General features: G+C 40.2%; 1 long non-coding RNA gene across 1 annotated transcript; it reads right to left on the minus strand.

Annotated features, from left to right (window-relative positions):
- Positions 1–1,520: 1,520 nt before the first annotated feature.
- Positions 1,521–2,818, minus strand: LOC125218594. The gene is made up of 2 exons (XR_007175981.1): positions 2,695–2,818; positions 1,521–1,665 (listed from the first exon to the last, which is right to left on the minus strand). It is a non-coding gene; the product is annotated as an uncharacterized LOC125218594 (long non-coding RNA).
- Positions 2,819–6,248: the final 3,430 nt, after the last annotated feature.

Below are 6,248 nucleotides of genomic sequence, written 5' to 3' on the forward strand. Positions count from 1 at the left end.
GGTCTGGATACTAAGGAAAAATCATAAACTTTTGATAAGTTTAAAACATGGTGCAGAGCTATAAAAGTTGAAAGAGGGTATGGTTTAAAATGCCTAAGAACAGACAATGGGCTGGAGTTCTTATCAAATGACTTTGACGCTTTCTGCAAGATGAAAGGAATAAAGAGGCATATGACTGCACCAGGGAATCCACAGCAAAATGGGACAGCAGAGCGTAAGAATAGGACCTTGCTAGAAAGAGTAAGGTGCATGATGCTCATATCAGGGGTCCCTAAGAGGTTCTAGGCAGGTTCACTTTGTTTTCCCTACATTCTATGTTTATAGCTTATTCAATTATGTGTAACTAAACTCATAGGATTCTAGGGATGTGTTAGTAACGACTTTGGTTATACAATTCCGTTTTCTATTTAATATCCGTTTTGTTTTTACTTCGTTTCTTCCCTAAGTTGTTCTGTAATACTTCATGTTTGAGTGACACATTCGATGAAGATTTTACATAACTTGCTACATAATCGTGAGAGGAGGTTGACGAGTTAGATCCACTTAGTATGCACTACAATTAGCTTCCCTTAAAACGTCACTGTTAATTGAGAGTGAGGACTTTTCAAGGGTCTTAGGAGCTTTTAGGAGTTACGAATCTAGGATTTATAACCCTAGTGACATGGCCATAATTTATGTGACTCGTTCTATCGAAGTATAAACTGTGCTAGTGTATTGTAGTTGGAAGTTGTATAACCATAACTGTGAACGCACATCCCTGAAATTCTCTTATCTCTCATATTTTTACCTCTTTAATTTGTTGAAATTAGTTGTTTTATTGCTTTCAAATTTTTCTTGTTTTCAAAAATTTCAAAACTCTCGTTTCTCCAAATAGTGAAAGAAGCTTAGTAGAAGGTAGACAGTCTGTGATTCTATTCCCCGTGTTTGATATCTGGTACTGACTTTTAGCTATACTATATATACTCTGTATACTTGCAGGTTTATTTAGTGCTAATAAAAAGTGCATCAGCGACCCACATTAGTAGTCTCACTAATATAATACTTATGTTTGTCAATGATGAAAGTATTTATAAAGTCCAATATTATGCGCACCTTATGTTCATTATTTCTATTTTACTGTGGCTCTGTCATGTGTGACAAGTGAGAGAATCGAAAACTTTGTGTCCCACATGTTTCCCAAGTGGGAGAATGTAACTTTTATGTCTCACATGTGTGACATGTGATAGAATCTAAATAAAATTGGATTTTTAATATAATACATTAACTTGGTAAGACACATTTTTCCCTAATTAATTAGCTATCAGTTTAGTATATTGATTTAAATGGGACGTCCCCTAATTAGTAATCCCTCCGTCCCCCATTAGGTGTCACGACCGCACTTTCTAAGGATAGAAAGCCCGATTGACCGTGACTAGGGGAGGATGAAAGAAGCGGGGAAGAAAGGGGAAAACTGTGGCACACCTGAACTTGAACTGAAATAACTTGGAATATATATAAAATTCAGAGTGCATGGTACAAGAGAATGAAATCTCGACTTTTACATTGCAGCGGAAGAGTCAAGAGCAGATGACATCGTGTATGGAGACACGACGCATCCAAGTACTATTCTATCGAATGATCTTCATCGTCTATGCTCAACACCGCCCGCCGTCATCACTGCTCAACCTGCACATTTTTAAAACATATGCAGGACTGAGTACTTGGTGTACTCAGTGGACACGTGCCGAAATATATTTCACTAAAAACTGATTTTGTCAAACCACTCCTAAGTAAACTCGGGATTTTAAGTAAAAGATCCGAGAAAACTAAATCATTTTCCTTGTCATTATCAAAAGCGATCTGCTGTTCTATTTTCCTGGAACTTATGTCATATCTGAACTAACTCCTGGTGAAACGAAGTCACAACTCCTGGTGAAATAAATTCACAAACTCCTGGTGAAACAAATTCACAACTCCTGGTGAAACCAATTCACAACTCCTGGTGAAACCAATTCACAAACTCCTGGTGAAACTAATTCACAACTCCTGGTGAAACGAATTCACAAACTCCTGGTGAAACTAATTCACAAGTCCTGGTGAAACGAATTCACAAACTCCTGGTGAAACTAATTCACAAACTCCTGGTCTAGTAGGGACATCGCCCTTGCTAGACAATCAGATAGGCAAAGTTTAAAACAAGACATGGCTTGACATAACTTTCAAAAACTTCCTGGTGAAATGAATTCACAAACTCCTGGTGAAACTAATTCACAACTCCTGGTGAAACGAATTCACAAACTCCTGGTGAAACTAATTCACAACTCCTGGTGAAATAAATTCACAAACTCCTGGTCTAGTAGGGACATCGCCCTTGCTAGACAATCAGATAGGCAAAGTTCAAAACAAAACATGGCTTGACATAACTTTCAAAAACTTCCTTTCCTCATAAACATTTTCGACTAAACTCATTTCTATCGGTCAAAGCCGAACAAAATATCAACGAAGGCTGACAGTTCACAAGCACCCGTAAAGCAACACATAATGTCACATAAAATAAATAACATCACTTTCACTTGATGTAAATAGCACTCATCATAAAATATTGTTCATGAAACTGTAAACATAAACTGTACTTTTCATATCACCTTGGCACTCTTCATAAAAACCATACTTTAAACATAAAGGCAACAATCGTATCTTAAATAGAAAGCCCACCTCGTTCGCTTAAAACTCCTTAAATTGATTTTTCCTCACTCCGCCTTTACTCGCAGATATAGCCTTTTGAAAGCAAACAACGTACTAATAAGACTCAAGAAGTTCTCATACTTATAGGAATGCATGCCCCTAATTAATTCTCTTATCCTTCGTTCACTTCTAGGAAATTTTTAGAAACTCGCATATTAATTAAATCGGGAAATTTAATTAATAGCACTTCTTTATTAAACTTAATTATTTTCGTGGCTCGAGAACGTCGTCTCTCTTTCCTCCTATTTCCTTAGCGGCCGTCCGAGGCGTCGCGGGGCGACGCCGGTCGGCCCTTCGCATCTCGCAGTTAAATATCTTCCATCTTCGGAAACTTAGCAAATTATTCGGGAATTAATCAATTGAGCTCCAACTCAAGTCCTTAAATTAATCCCATCCAACAAATAACTTCTTAAGTCCAAAATTAAGAGTTCTCGGCCCAAACAGTAAATCCATTGGCCCACTAATTAAAAAGTAATTCCCCATCACTCCATTTAATTCATGCAGGCCCAAGCTAAAATAGCCCATCACAAAAATATACTCTCAAATAAATTCCTATGGGGCTTAGCCCAATTGATTTAAATTTCATCCAGCCACTTAATTTGCCTTAGGCCCAAAGCAGAGACCCATTTACTCATCTCCTCCATCGTGACTTCTCCCTTCTCACATTCCTATCTCTCAAATTTCCAGATTAGGGATTCTCGAATGAGACGAGAACAGCGGCGGTTCTCCCTCCTCCCTCGCGACCTCTCCGGCGGATCGCCATCTCCGGCTTCGCCAGAGTTTGTCCACTCCTCCGCTGAATCTCCTTCTTCCCTTTTCTTTCTCTCTATCTCTTAACTCCAAAACAAATCCATAAATTCAAAGTCAAAGGCGGCAGCTTTTCCCTCTCCGGCGAAATCGCCGCTTTTCGACGGGGATCTCGGGGTCCCGCCGACGCGTACGCCCTCCGTCACGCTTCTCTCTCTGTCACTCGGCGAGCTCACAGCACTGCCGCTGCCGACGTCACTCGCCGTCCGCCGCTCCTCTGCGTCGCCGGCTCTCCGTCGCTGCTGCCAGCGCTCTGCATCGGTTCTCGCCGTCGAGCCCTCCACGAGGCAGCGACCCCAGCCCTTTCTCGACCTTCCCTCGACGGCGCCGACACCAGCCGCCGCCTTACTCTGCTGCCCCGGCAGCGTCTCCGCTTCAGCCGGGCCTCCCGGAGCTCGTCGCTGCCCGTCCGTCGCTCACGCCTCCGTCGCCTCCCACTCGCGACGGCAGGCACGTCATCGCGGCTGCCGAAGTCCGCCACGCACGCTGCTCTCTTTCCTTTCGGCGTCCAGCGGCGCCGACCTCATCCCGGCTGCTCAACGAGCAGAGCCGCCGCTCTTCTCGGTTCTCCGGTGTTTCCGTCGCCGCTCGACCATCGCCGGCAGCTCTGCCGAGTACTCCTCACTCCAAAGCTAAGTCCCCAATCCCTTAGCCCCTTTTTAGTTTAGAATTACTAAAGCTTTGATCTTGGGCAGACTGTTATTGTTGATTCATCACTTGATATGGGGAGTCTATTTGCATTTGAGAGGGATTCGAGAAAGAATGTAGCTACTGGAATAGCTGTTATTGTTATGAGTTATGTTTCTAAGTTTCATTTAGAGCTGCTATGATTCTAAGTTCTTGGCTATCTATTGTGGTTGATCTACATGATGCGATGGAGATGGTTGTTGAGGTTGTTGGGATTACCTTAACGTAGTTGAATCCTCCTCGGTGGTGGTTGTCCTTGCCGTCACCACTCGCTGCCCCTCTCCCTCCTCCTTCGCTGCTCTCCCTATGGTGTTGTGTGGAATTGTGATGATGAAAGTGATGGTGGAGGAGGTGAGGGAGATGGCTCCTATATAGTGCTAAGCTATTGGAAGCTAGGTTTGAGACTTGGAGCCAAAGGCTCCTATTTTGGGCTTGCTAGCTCTCTCACTTTCGAGCTTGATGATTGTGAGATTCTTGCCGTTTTGGTGATGGTGGCTGATTACTCGGCCTTGATCGACGGGGAGATGAGAGTTTGTCTCATCTTCTACTTTTGGGCTTGTGTAGGAGCTCTTACTCCGGGACGGAGTGAATATCATTTTTATTATTGACCAGTATATATGTTTCCTATTGATGTGTTGCTATTAAGAAATTGAGATAATTATATATAATAATGTCTTGATTAGCATTAATTTAGTCAAGAATATATATATATATATATATATATATATATATATATATATATATATATAACATTACCCTCCTTATCATCCCCTAGTATAAAACATAGGACTAATATAATCCTTTGGATTTATTAATCTAATGGCTTTAATTAAATGTCAATCGGTACATTATGATACTAGTTTCGTACATCAAAGGGCAAAAGTGGATAAACAATTATATAATTCAGTTTTAAAATTGCAGCTCCATGATTTCAGCATAAATTATGATTCTGATTCTTAATATCAATTGACATCATTCTCTCTCCCCCATTTCATCTCTCACGTCTCCCTCAATTCTACTCTCCACCAAAACCCTAGCCGCCCTAAATTCGCGAAGAAAAACAGTTTTCTCCTCCATTTGGCGCCGTCAAGACGAAGTGAAATACACAGTAGGCCGTAGTCTCTGATATCTCGTCGGTTTATGATTTTTTTTTGTGACGACGAACGAACAATCGTCCAGAATTTTCTGCAGACAACGAAAGCAGGTAATTTTCACTCTAATCACTCACTCAATTTCTCGATTTTCAGTCTGCCGCTTGTTCCGTGAATCTTGATTTCGCTACTCATGATTGGGCTGCTGGTAGTTAGTGTTTTTCTGCAATTTTCGTTTTGATTTCGTAGATTTTTGGCGTTTTTTTTTTCTTTTGTTCAACATTGATTCGAAAATTGTTCATTATCACTTCATTCTGATGTTGTACATTATTTTCGGGTTGTATACATTATTCCCAAAAATTGGTACATTATTTCACTTTGATGTTACATCATTTGTGTTTTTTTTTTGTTATAAAATGACATGATATATTAGACGTTATATACATATTTTGTATACAAAAAATATGTACATTAGTGTGTAAAATTCTACATTACACATGTATACTTGTATATGATTTAGAAACATCATTTAGATAGTTTTATACATCAATTAAGCCTGATTTTATGCATCATGTTATGTTACATCATTTAGTTACATATGTACATCATGTTCCATTATATTATTTAGCCATAGATGTACATTAATTGATATTGCATTGTATGTGTTTCTGAATAGGTTCAACGAGTGCAAGAATCGATTACGAGGACGTCATGGCCAACGACATGCCCATTGTATTAGTGCAACGACTGACATTAAAGATTTTCAAAGATGTGCTACATTATTATTGTGTTGTCGTATGTCATGTACAAAAATTATATTTTAATGTATATGTCACCTACTGAGTAATGTAGATTAAAATTTGTTTGATGATGAGCAGAAGTTATATCCATTCCCCAAGGGTTAAGTAGTCTATGGGCTAGGGTGTCGTACCAACCAGT

This window comes from Salvia hispanica, chromosome 4 (assembly GCF_023119035.1).
Source record: "Salvia hispanica cultivar TCC Black 2014 chromosome 4, UniMelb_Shisp_WGS_1.0, whole genome shotgun sequence".
Classification (NCBI taxonomy): domain Eukaryota; kingdom Viridiplantae; phylum Streptophyta; class Magnoliopsida; order Lamiales; family Lamiaceae; genus Salvia; species Salvia hispanica.